The sequence below is a fragment of the Anguilla rostrata genome, chromosome 4 (genome assembly GCF_018555375.3).
Source record: "Anguilla rostrata isolate EN2019 chromosome 4, ASM1855537v3, whole genome shotgun sequence".
NCBI lineage: Eukaryota > Metazoa > Chordata > Actinopteri > Anguilliformes > Anguillidae > Anguilla > Anguilla rostrata.
The window spans coordinates 43,190,187-43,204,416 of NC_057936.1; the positions used below are offsets into that span (position 1 = coordinate 43,190,187).

At 39.1% G+C, this 14,230-nt stretch overlaps 1 pseudogene; it reads left to right on the forward strand.

Annotated features, from left to right (window-relative positions):
* The window catches only part of LOC135254123 (oocyte zinc finger protein XlCOF6-like), a 63,630-nt pseudogene that overhangs the window by 10,241 nt on the left and 39,159 nt on the right, over positions 1-14,230 (forward strand).

Sequence of the window (14,230 nt, forward strand, 5' to 3'; positions counted from 1 at the left end):
TTTAAAAATGATACCATGTCATTCTACAGTCAATATCTGGGACTAAACATTGAATAAATATACAATCTTACCATTGGTTGTACGCGTAGAGATGTCCCTTTTGCGACTGAGTGGTCATATATTGTCTTGGACAATCCGTTTGTGAAATATACGCGCATTTGTGATGCCTGGGTAGGCTACCTTCAAAAATAGCTGTGCGTAATACCACACCTGTTGCTTACGGCGTTGTCGCCATTTTTAGTACAATTTGGCTTGATTGACAAGTCGTTTATTCAGTAGGTGAGAGTATAAGCTTTCTAATGATGTATATAACATGTCTGATTTTGCCTTTGGAATAGCGTTTTATCGGTCAGCGTATCCGAAAATGTTCTTATATGCCAGTGTCTCAATAAATAATACGGTAGGCTACTCTGCGAGCAGCACGCAGGTCGCAAGTTGATATTTCGTCTTTTGTTTCTTTTTTTCTCAATGTCCTATCTATTATTTGAAATGTGTATTTATGTGTTATTATTCTATCTGTCTCTGAGGCGCTCTGAAATGTGCATTCTCTACTAAGCTGAGCAATGGATTGGAATGTCTGACGTAGTGGTGCATGGTATACCGAAACTTCAGCACTTTTTCGGTGTGTCTGATACCTATTTTAGTTGCGGAGCGGAAGCGCTGCAGCTCTACATACACGTCGGACCATCTAAATGCTGTTTTATAATTTTGCGTAGTCTGCATAGTTTCCGTTGTGTGCGGCACTTGCGAAGGGCCAGATCATTTATACATGTGCAGTATATTGCACAGGCCACGTAATTAGATTTTGTTACTGACCGTTATAGTTCAAAAGATAACTCTTTCATTCATATTTCCAAACCTACTAAATACTGCACAAATGACCACAGAAATGCTCAGCTAGATCGAACTTGTTGCAGCGAAGACATTCACCTGACAAAAACGCTTTCTGTCGCATATTTCACGTTCAGAATCAACTGTTATAACCTGTTAGTCAGAGCCGTATGCCAGTGACCTCATGTCAGCAGTCAACCAATCATCTTCTTTACGCCGTATGCGGGCACTGGATACTAACTATGCGCTTTAAATTTTTTGAGGAGGTCTGCGTCTTCAACGCAGCCGTGGTCTGCAACCGTCGCACACATAGACATGTAGGCTATATATGTCTATGGTCGCACATGCCGCACATTCCGCATAACCCCTGCACAGACCCATTTTTACATGTACTATGCAGAAGTATAAAACAGCCTTTAGAGTTAGGACATAGTAAAGGCCTTTATGCCTAGCGGCTAGGAGACATCCATGGCAATGCAGTAGATATGTTGGGTGAAGGTATATGATCATGAGGACAAAACTATTTTAAATTTGCACCATAGGGGGCGCAATTGTGTCAATGCTTGGACCCCTCCCAACGCCGCTTGCGGCTTTAATTTTATTATTAATGTCATACATATAACGTGATTACATGACACAGTACAGTCACGGATGGAAATTAACTCCGTAAACATTTGATAATATATTTTAAAACATAACGGCAGACAGTCAGCTTACCTCGAGTTTGTTCTGCAATCGTTCATTCAGGTTGATGGGCTTTTCCGCGCCGGACTGTCAATCACACTGTAAAAATCACAGAACCACTGAACTCTATGGTTTTGGCTCCAAATCGAACACATGGCCGCGCCGGCCATTGAGCTTCAAAACGTGTTTTCGAGACCCACGGAGGGTCAATGGGTGACGTCACAGTAGCTTTGTCCATATTTTTTACAGTCTCTGGTTTTAATCCAAACTTAAAAGCTAGCATGCATATTTTTACTATCTAAACAAATTATTAGCCCCTTGCTGTGAAGTGATATCATGACTACTGTACTTGTAATTACAATTTGGAACACATAAATGTTACTTTAAAGAATATTTAAATCTATATCCGTTTTAGATGCATATATCCATATGGAATGCTGGCTTTCCATCAACAATTAAAGAATGCAACACCTGCTACGGACACTTATTCCACTGCTTGCTATGCCAAAGCTTCAAACCAACAAAGGCAGCAAATATTCAGAGGTGTGTGGACGTACATGCCAAACAGTGCATTTCAAAGGTTTGCTGATGTTAAACCCATATTCCAATCTATTTGAAATGACACTAATTCTGCCTAGTTTGTTCAAACATCAGACATTTTTTAACTCTACATATTGGTCATGCTCTGCACCTGAACAAATTGGATGTGCCCATTCTACTGCACCTTCTTTGTAAGCTAAGAAGTTCTTTTCAGCCGACTACATCAGAGTCTGTACTATTGACATTTTATTAGAGCTGAAAATGTACAACATTGTTAATCAGAAATTATATCTGGGTGGGTAAATTGGTGGATATGCTGTAGAACATAGTTTGTAATTGATTTATAAATATACCAGTACATCCTGGGCTTTCACTGATGGTTTAATTGTGATACATATAGCACTGCCCTGATATGCATTCCATGTTTGCAGTTTGCTTCTACCTGACTGCTTCCTGCATGCTTGTTGAGACAATCCTCTTGTCAGAGCAGATACTTACCTCCCCCACTTTCAGAGCAAATCACCAAAAACTCTGTGTTGAGTCAGGTAAATTAATCTGACATTTGTTTTACTCTTGCAAACTTGACAATTCTCTTTTATATTATCTAAAGCACTTGTAACCAGGGTTTTGAAAAGTGCAATACAAAATAAGTTATGTCAGATTGTTTAAATATGTAAATGTATTAAATCTTTAGACTGTCAAGCTCATGAAGCTGATAGAATCTGCTACTAGTCAGTTTACATGTTTACGTTTACGTTTACATGCACAGTTGAAATCGATCTATATTAATAGCTCGATTTGGCCAAAGATTAGATTTAATTAGATTATTGTCCTTGTCCCAATATACATGACTCGGAAAGATTTGAATTATTGACCGAGGTGTGTCTGACTAAGGCTTCTTATAAATCCTGCTTCGTCCAATTTTGTCGCAACTCTTCTGAATAGTTTGTCATTCCGCGTTTTTCTTCCATCCATGTATTTTAGGATATTTAACTCCTTTAATTGCGATAGCATGAAGTTGGTCTCCTTGTCCGTCCAGAAATGTGTTTTTTTGCCATGATAGTAGGGAGGGCATGTTTCCAGCAGTGCATGCGCGTGAGCTCTAAATGCATTTCTCACAGAAAAGGTCGTTTGTCACCTTTTTTTAGTTAATTACAGTGGTGAAAGAAGTGACAATAAATAAGTGGTACCGTGCTGTTAGCCTTTATAAAATCGGACAGCACTAACCCATAAAAATGTACTTTTAATGGCAGGCTACTTGCTCAATCGAACGGCAAATGTGAAGTCTCTTTTTTCACTTCGTTCAACAGATTTGGTCAGCTAACAATTTAGGCTAAATAATGTTCCCATGGCAGTCTACGTTTTCTTTCTTTTCTGAAGATTTTGATAAAATTGGATGATGAAAGAAGTTAAACAAACTAAACAGAGTAAGCAATTTATGTTGTTTTAGGCTACAGGTATTAGCTGTTTGAATAGTTTTTGTGTTAAGAAATAAACAGGGATTTCTTATAAACAATCATTTCCCGATGATTAATAAATGCTGATGTGTGGCAAATTACATCCACGTGCAAGTGCTTTATTCATTTGCGCATTAGGCTATAGAAACTGCAGGGCGCTCATTTATAAAATGAACTTGCATGCATATGTCAAGTGAAGACCTGACATAGAGCAACGACCGTTTCCATGGTCAAATGTGACAGGTGCTGGTGTTTTGGTCCTCAAGTAGGGCAAGGTCGTTTTTTACAGATTATGAAAGTGCAGATTATAAACTTTCAAATTATGTGTTATACATTGAAATCTGAAAATAGTTGAAGAAGATATGCTTATTTGAATGTTGGTACTCCTAAAATCAAGTAGCAGAGAAAATCCCCTTGAAAGATCTTGAACTTTTCACACTTCTCACATGGAGATAATGGGTGGGAACAATAGCTAGTTAACTCCACCCCAACCACTCCCCCGCTAGAGTACCTGTAAATCCTTGTCCATTTAGGGATTACCATATTTAAAGCTTTATAACTCCAGATGTGAACACCACAGAGACTAGAAAAATGTCTTAAATGAAGCAATACATTTGTACCATTTATAATACTAGCTTAGATTACTTTATATTCATAATTTTGTAAGAAATAAAGTGCCACAAATGCAATGGTCAAGGCAAAAAATCTAAAATGAATTTGCTCCTTTTTTAGTTTGCAATGAAATACTGTGAGATTGCGGGTTAAAGTATACATGTCCTGAAAACTTCTTGACCACAAGTTCATAAAATCTAAGGGTGGATATGTAGAACTACTAAAGATCTATGAAGCAAAAACTAAGCAGTGTACCCAGCATCTCCAAATCTACCCACAATGTCTAAATTATTAACACTGGTCTAAAATAGCTAAGGGTCCAGAAACAAATCCAAAATCTCTCCAAAAAGGAATATAATGCTTTTTGTCCATTGTAAAGCTTATGAGCCCCTTATGAAGGTTTAAGATGAAACATATAGATATAATTTCAACATTACATAATACCACTAACCTATTTAAAGACACTCAATTTCTAAAATAACGTATATAACCGAAATATTTTGAGCAGTAGGCCTAATATTTACATAGCAATGATGAAATCTTATCTATGTTCAGTAGATGGAGACACAGACAGTAAATCAATGACAGTTCTATCCGCTTCTGTTTTGCTCCAGAAAACGATGTCAGATAGGTCTATCAGCAAACATATGGCTTAGCTATGCCCAGAAGTCCTCAATAATAATGGTATTTTCCAAGGAATTACGAAAAATCGTTGACAATGTTTCGTTAGGTGCAACGTCTTTTAATGCTACCATATATAGAGCGAATGCCATGGTAAGAAAATGTTCGGGTACGCTAACCTATAAAACGCTATTCCAAAAGCAAAATTAGACATGTTATACATCGTTAGAAAGCTTATACTCTCACCTACTGATTGAGCATCCGCCATTGTAGCAACCTCACAGAGTAAACAAACATAGGCTACTACCACACGGCTTTATTTATGGGCGGTGGCTTGACTGAAACAAAGTGACAATAGCCCACGAAATCAAACATGCTAATTAAACTGCACCCCGATCACGCCTCCAAAACCCGGCTGTATGAATCACTAAAACAAGCCGACTTTGCTGACAAAGTATTTAGTGACCCTAAAAATGTTGTTTATTCTATTGAGTGACTTCTTCAACACTTTAACTTTCGTAATATGAAAAAAAGGAAAACAGTAAAAAAAAATAATTAAAAAACATTTTTTGGCTCCTAGCGCGATTTCAAGATTTGCGACTTGCGGACCTTTTCTCCAGCACCCGTCACAAATCGAGTCATGTTGAAATTTTTTAAATCACTACTTTGACGTGATTTTCTACGCACGTGCTACACAGTTGATCTAAAATATGTTTTGTAAATGAGGGCCCAGATGTAGTAACATAATATTAAAGTTCACCGATGTCCTCTATTCTACTGCCCGCTCGTGGAAAATAACGCGTAGGCCAGTTTAGAGGGAGCATCACGTGCATGTTGTGCCTGACAATAAGCGGCTTATTTTTGTGAATTATAGGCAAATGATATTCGAATATATTCAAACTCTAACTAATTACAAAAGCTAATATTCTAACTCAATTTCATGGCACTTTTGACAGCCTTAGATTATATTCAGCGGAACTGAAATTTTCAGTCACACCCTCGATAAATGGCAAAATCAGATTTAAAAATAATGCAAAAATATTGTCACACAATGCGGTACAGTACCTTAATGTGCAATAATTAACTCTTGTATGTATTTCTATACTCTGTGCTCTCGTATGTTTTCTTGTATGGGGATGGGACAACATGAAAACAATTTTCAACCGTCCACTACATTTTGGCAATGTTCCAACTCTTACGTCATCACTGTTGCGTGCTTCACAAACACTACAGTCCTAACTAACGCTTACATTACAGTGTGAAATACATAATACCACAAACCTATTTAAAGACTCTCAATTTCAAAAATAACGTATATAACCGAAGTATTTTGAGAAGTAATACTTACCTTTACTAACATTTACTTACAATGAATTAAATCTCATCTATGTTCAGTAGATGGAGACGGAGACAGTTAATAAATGATACTGTTCTATTCGCTGTTATTATTGAGAAGTCCTCAATAATAATAGCATTTTCCAAGAATTTACGAAAAATCGTTGACAACGTTTTGTTAGCAGCGTCTTTGTTTTACTGCTACCACAGAGAATGCGTAATTGAATGCGATGATAAGAACATTTTCGGTTACACTGACCTATAAAATGCTATTCCAAAAGCAGAATTAGACATGTTATACATCGTTAGAAAGCTTATACTCTCACCTACTGAATAGTATTGTCAGACCTCTCTGACAAAAAAAGTTTTATTACTGGGCATTCCCAAAATAAATGCCAGTGGTTGGCATCCTGGCTTCCACACATTCTTGAGTCCTCTCCTGTAAAGTGTGCTTTCTGCTTTGGGGTAATAAAAAATCTAATTAGACACTTCCATCCAAATTCTCTCCATATATGCGAGTTGGTGCACTTCCATTGAAAGTCACAGTAGCTGTGCCATTCCTCCTTTGAAATCTCAAAACTACCTTCGTTTTCCCATTCATTTTAATATACTCTGTGGAATGAGATTTTTTTGTCATAAATCTCTTATACAGTCTGGAGATAATACCTCTGTTTAACTCTGATAGATAGGCTCCTAAGATTTCTTTTAAATAATGTTGTATTTGTAGATACCTATAGAAGTCTTGTCTTTCTAGAGCATATTTTTCGTTCAAAGTTTGGAAATAACAGATAATTATCTGTTATTGAGTAAAATGATGCTATTCCTTTGGCTATCCAATTTTTTAATCTAAGGTCCAATTGATTAGGCTTAAAATCGGGGTCATAGGCACACCATCTAATTATTCTTAATTTATCTTGTAATTTATATTCTTCCCTAACAGAGTTCCAGACTTTAAGTTGAAATTTTAGCCGTGGGTTTTGCACACTGTTTATGAGTTTTTCCAAGTCCTTATTGCCTAATACTGCCTGAATTGGAGGGTCCTTAATTAGAGAGAATTCGATGTCTTTCCATCTGGCATGGTAGTTTTGGTTGCATAGATTCATCAATGGTTTAATTTGAGCCGAGTAGAAGTAACCTTTTAAATGTGGTACAGCCATGCCTCCTTCCTCCTTTGGGAGTTGTAAGGTTTTAAACCTTACTCTGGGTTTTTCCCTTGCCAAATGAATCTGGATATAATTTTATCCCACTCAGAAGATTTCTATGGGAAGAGCTTGAAACAAAAAGAGGAGTCTTGGGAGAATGTTCATTTTTACTGATTCGATTCTTTGGGTAAGACTCATGAAAGGGTTGGAGTTCCATTTCTGTGTATCTGATTTTATTTTGGTTAAAAGGGGATCATAATTAATCTTTGCCAATGTGGAAATTTATTTGGGTATCAGCACCCCTAAGTATTTCAGCATGGTCTAATTCCATTTCAAATTAGGCCTATATTTATCTTGCAGTTGTTTTGGTGGAGTATAGTTCAGTGTCAAAACCTGGGTTTTCTGAACATTTAGTTTATATCCTGCATATTTGCCAAAAGTGTCCAATAGCTTAAACAGTTCAGGAAGTGAACTGGAAGGTTCACTTAAATATACCAAAACATCATCTGCATACAATGCAGTCTTGTGTTGTTCCCCATTTATGGGGATACCTTTAATATTGTCAGTCTGTCTTATCCATTGGGCTAGGGGTTCTATATAAAGTGCGAAGAGCAGTGGGGACATTCCGCAACCTTGTCTTGTACCTCGTCTTGTACCTAATTTAATAGTGTCTGACAAGTACCCATTTATTTTTATCCGGGCAGTTGGATTGTAGTATAGTGTACTTATGCCTTTAATAAATTTTTCATGGAACCCAAATCTCTCAAGAGTCTTATATAAAAACCTCCAACTCACAGAATCGAAGGCTTTTTCCACGTCCAGGCTGACCAATACAGATTTTAATTAACTTTCTTGGATATGATTCAATATGTGCAGCGACCTTTTCGACTCTCTTAGCAAGGATTGATGTGTATAGCTTATAATCAGTGTTAAGAACCTAAATTGGTCTAAATGACCTGCAGTGCAGCCTGCCTTCTCCCTCCTTAGGGATAAGAGAGAGAGTAGCCTCTCTCCATGACGGTGGGATTTTCCCATCTTTTAAAGCTGCGTTAAATGTCTGGAGAAGACTTGGTACTAACTCTGACCGGAAGGTCTTGTACCATTCGGAAGAAAAACCGTCCGGGCCAGGTGACCATTTTTTGCTTTTAGCCTAGAAATTGCGGTGTTCAACTCTTCCTCTGTTATTTCAGCTATTAATTTTGTATTTTGGTCTTCTGACAGGGTAGGTAAATTAAGGGATTCCAAAAAATTGTTCAGTTTGCTTTTCATCTTCGAGATATGGCTGTGTATATAGTCGTTTATAATAATTTTGAAAAGCCATTTATATTTTGTTTTGCTTGTATAAAAGGGTTTTAGAGTCTGGGTCTCTAATTTTGTAGATTGTGCCTGTTGTTTTTGTAGTTTTCTTGCCAAAAGCTTTGCAAATTTTGAACCAGATTTGTAATATTTTTGTTTTGTATAAATCATCTTTTTCTCTATTTCTTGTGAGTATAGTATATTTATTTAATTCCTAAGGTAAGATTTGGGTTCAACTCCCTTTTATGTTTTGTCTCAAGCTCTTTTAATTCTCTGTTTAGTTCTGACAGTCTTAATTTTCTTTCTTTCTTTTTACAAGCACAGAAAGATATAATTCCCCCCTAACAACGGCTTTAAGTGCATCCCACACTATTTCTGAGCCAACCTCTCCATTATCATTTTCTTTGAAGAACATCTTTATTTCTTCTTTCATTTGTGTTTGAAACTGTAAATTGTTTAGAATACTTGAGTTTAACCTCCATAGTGTATTCCCAGGGTTATTACTAATTTGCAACGATAACAAAAGGGGTGTGTGATTGGATAAGTCAATCCTGCCTATCTCACAATGAAGTATTCTATGGCGATCTCTTTTAAAAATAAAAAAATAATCAATTCTGGAGTAGACGACATGTGGATGGGAATAATGGGTGTAATCTCGATCTGTTGGATGGAAGTCTCTCCAGAGGTCTATCACTCCCAGTTCTGACATGAGAACCTTAAGTTTCTTGTGTATGGGGGGTCTGAGTGGATTCTTTTGATGAGTCTATCCTAGGGTTAAGGCGTATATTCCAATCCCCCCCACATAGAAGAATGCCTGTCGCTTCTGCCATCAAATCAAGAATTTTCTTATGAAAAGAAACATCGCTACCTGGGGGGAACATAAACATTCAATAGTGTTATTTGGAAAACTTTCCTGAAATTAATAAATATCTTCCTTCCTTGTCCTTTATTTCTGAAAGTTGTTCAAATGAAACTCTGAGGTAATAGAATGGTTATCCCTCTCCTGTGGCCTGATTTATAGGATGCATAATACACTTTGGAGAAACCCATTCTTTTCAACTTTTCATGTTCAGTGGAGTTAAGATGCGTTTCCTGTAATAATACAATTTGTGCATTCTCTTTTTTCATTTTACTCAAAATCTTATTTCTCTTAGTCGGGTTAAGAACCCCGTTTACGTTAAATGAAATAATTTTAAGGTTGTGGTTATTAGCTATGGTCTCCTACGGTCGTTGCATATAGGCTACTAGAATTCTCCCTGCATGTTGATCAGCACTCAAAACATTGTACATCCCTGTAACTCTCGTATATCTCGAGAAATTAACATAACAAAATAAGAACAGTAACAAAATGATTCGAACCAGAGTGTCATTACATTCCTTACAGTCATTTGCTTCCAATATCGAGGCTCGTTCTAAATGAGCCTTTGGGGGGCTTGTGATGTTAGAGCGCCCATAAAGGGATAGCCTGCTCTTTACTAAGAGTAGGGCCCTTTGAGATGGCTGCATATCAGTTAGTCATAACTGAAATTTAAAAAAATACCAACTGATAGAAAATGTCCGTTATTAATATTTTGGTGGCCCGACAATTTTACATAGTTTAGGAATAAGAAGTAGGAATCGTAAAACTACTTGCGTCAATTTAACCAGTAATATAATGTAAACAGGCCGGTACCCAGAACAAAGAACAATCTACAGCGAACTTATCTGTATCACTGTCCCAATTAGGTTATCATCCCTCGTTCATTCATCTGTAGGGGATCTTCTGAATTCTTGCAGTCTTTCTTTGTACTGCATCTGGATGTTCTTTCTTCGCTTGTGGCAATGTATCTGTGGTGCTCAAAGCTCCAGCACGTCGGCCCCCAGCCACCTGCCATGTGGATAAGAATTGGATCTCCTGTTGGTCTGGGTTGTTTGAGGTAGGTATGATGGTAACTTGAAATCCACGCGAAGCCATGTCTGTCTCCTCTACTGCGCTCTGATACAGGCGAGTGCCATCACTGTAAAAAGCCCGTAGTCTTGCTGGATAGGGGCTCTGGAACTTAATTTTTTTCTCCTTTAAAGGAGTACCATGGTGATTTTCACACTTTCTCTGTTTTATGTGCTATTTGCACAAGAGGCATTGAAGAAACACAATGAGCAAAGTATTAAATATGTCCGTTCTGTATTTTTGGAGAAATATGCGTTTTAAATTCATCGTCCCATTTTCAACCGGTTGAGAAAGTTGTCATTTTTCTACGTCACGAATACAGTAACCACTCTTATTTACACGCCCCGTAAAGAAATCTGACAGGACACACCGTCCTGCTGTTCAGACAATGCAAATATTTGAATAACGTTAGGTTCACTTAAATTAGAGTTCCTTTAGATTATTTCTGGTTATATTCATTTAGCTAGCTAGCTAACGTTAGCTAGCTAGGAGGTTTGCTTTCATAAGGCAATGTTATCGATAACGTTAGCTTGCTAGTTCGCTTTTATGAGGACGTTATAGTTGTGCTTTTATCTTAACTTGGCTAGCTAGATAGCAAAAATTGTAACTGGATACAAGTCAACGTCCTTACCTTAGCTATCTATCGATACTTGATATACTACTAAGCTAGCTAGCTTGTGAAAATTCAGTCTCCCAAAGAGAGCGTATCATGGGGGTAGCTATGGTAACGGGGAACGGTCTGTCAATCATAGCTAACTGACAGTTCTCATTACCACGCCCAGACGGTTCGGGTGAATTTTTATAGTGGGAAATTTAGGCTTATAAAAATACGTTTTAAAGTACATTGAAATGACTGAAGAATAAAAAAATTATGCACATTTGTTTTGTTGTTGCCTGAAGACAACTGGGAAGTGTCACGTTCAACCACCATGGTACTCCTTTAATATTTTCTTCACTTCAGCATATTCAGCACGTCTCAAGGATTGTAGGTGGGTAGTCATGGTCCACATAGAAGCGGTTGGTGTTGTAGAAAACCTCTTTTTTTCTGCCAAGCTTTACAGATCACTTCTTATTTTGCTCTGTAGCTTGCTATCTTGGCAGTGATAGACCGTGGTTTTGCCTGTGGGTCGGTGGGTTTTGGTGCTAGAGCTCTGTGTGCTCTCTCAATTTTTAGTTTCACATCCAGTGATAAATCCAGCGAGTCCCTCAGTAGGTTTTCCAGAAAACTGGAGTTGTTACCTTCCACCTCTTTGGATATACCATAAATCCAAATATTATCTCTGCGGGCCCGTCCTTCCTGATCGATCAATTTAGCCTCCATGTTGGACTGGCGCTGTGAGAGCCGTTTCATAGCATTGCTGCTGCCTGTAATGCTGATTCTGCTTCCTCAACTCGCCCCTCTGCCTCATCCAGTCTGCTGTTTGTTCTGCACAGTTCGTGTTTAATCTCCGTTAGCTGTTGTTTGTTGTCCCGCCTGGAGTCCCAGAGTTTGTTCAGTATACTTTATAGGCTAGCATCACCTGCTCCGTCCTCTTCATGGGCCTTGTGGGTCAGAGAGCTACTTCAGCTAACGTTACTTTGTGGTGCCCATTCATCAATGTTTTCCGTCATAGACGTAGTTTTCCTACTTCTTGTAGCAACCCTGCTTTCCATCGTGTACAAAAACACGCCCTTTGATATTATCTGAAATGTTTTCAGGGTTATTTTACTGAACCGTCGGGGAGCTCAACGATCAAGCTGCCATCTTAAACGTGACCCGGAAGCCCCAAAAGGTTTTTTCAAGCACACATTTTTACACTGGTCTACCGTCTGCCTCAGACCGCATCATCAACCATACTTACCCTTCCTGAGCAGTTTCTTGTGGTCCTGATGAAGCTTCGTCTAGGCTTAACTCATCAAGACCTAGCTTCTCGCTTCATAGTGAGTTGTGGAACTGTCTCAAACATATTCCATGAATGGCTCGAGGTGATGCCTAAAGAGTTATTGCCTTGTCCGGTGGCCATCCAGAAAAATGTTGATTGTTTGTGTGTAAATATTTTAACATGAAGGGCCGTCTGGGTAGTGTAGAGGTATAGACACTCGCCTACCACCGCAGAGACCCAGGTTCAATCCCCGGCAGCAGTACTTCCAGCTTGGTCAGACGTTCCTAAGAATACAGTTGGCAGTGTTCACGCGTAGGAAGCCGGTGAGGGTATGAGTCCTGATTGTTGCATTAGCGACTCCTACTGGTTGGTCGGGGCGCCTGTTCAGCAGCGAGGGGATCTAGGGGAAGATAGCGTGAACCTCCACACGCGTTACGCTCTCCCAGTGAAACTCCTCGCTGTCAGGTGAAAATAAGTGGCTGGCAACTCCACATGTATCGGAGGAGGCATGTGGTAGTCCACACCCTCCCCAGACCAACAGGATAGCACATCGACCAGGACCATGATTTACACAGGGAATTGGTATTATGACTAAATTGGGGAGAAAAAATAAATAAATAAATATTTTAAAAGCAGGCATTATGAATTTTGTAGCGCTGGACTTGTATCACATGTTTCACATGGAATCAGTCATGAAATTATAGATTCAGTAACACCAACAACTATCAATAAACTGATTTATTGACTGATGAATAAAGTACTGTAGACTATCTAACATTTCAGTTATGTATTTAATCAAAAAAGGTGGAAAAGCTTGGTGCTCAAAAGGCAGCAAAAAGTATCAAAAAAGCAGGAGCAACCAATGCTGTTTTAAGAAAAAACATGCCCTGCCCTTCCTGCCCTGCCATGTTGGACTGATTCTAGATCAGCACTATTGAGCTGCTTTTGAGACCATTTTCATGTAGTTGTTGCTCGACTGCAGTCTTCCCTCCATAAATTCATCCACAACTTTTGGCAGCATGTGTTTGAAGTAGAAGCTACGTAGACTTTGCATATATGTGGTGACAAAGTCATTGTCATAAGGCACATCAAGCTCCAGGTGCTGTACTGGGGTCCAAATAACAAGACTGGATGTTTGCAGCCCAAGACAGTGCATCCCTAACGGTAGTAACCTCTGGGGCCTTTTGGGTTCACAATATACTGCCCGTCCTCCACTCAGATGTCTTAGTTTGTAGCAGTGAATGCATCATTAAGGGATGTGCAAGCACTGAGGGTGATTTTACTTCTAGCAGCTTGTCATCAATGATACCATCAGGACTCGCTTCCAACCACTTGGGCGACTTAGCTCAGGAGGTAAGACCGATTGTCTGGCAGTCGGAGGGTTGCCGGCACCTAACCCCTAACTGCTCTGGCGAATGAGAGGCATCAATTGTCAAGCGCTTTGGATAAAAGCGCTATATAAATGCAGGGTATTTACCATTTACCAACCATGGGTCTCCTGCACACACCACCAACCCTTTGTCCATCACTATGTAGCCCCTCTCCTTACTCTGCTCCTTAGCAAGTCCCTCACTTTCCTTCCCATACCTTGTGGCCACATTCCCCTGGAACCTTGGGTAGAGGTGTTCAGCGAGAAACTTAGCTGGGTCAGTTGTCTCACGCTGAGGCACATTGCTGGCTGTGCTTGCTGCTATGCACAGCTTGCGCGCATCATGCCAGAGTGGTTCTATGCTCTGTTTTCTGGTGTTTCTCTCTAGTTCCACCACTTGATCAGGGCTCAGTTTAATGAAGGCATCATAAAAGGTTGTGCCCTTCGGACAGCTCAGAGCGTTACCATGCTCACTGTGGGGCTGAGCTAAGCTGCTGAACACGTCGGGTTCCTCTCTCTGCGCATCCTGCTCTCCCTGACTGCTGGTGAAATCC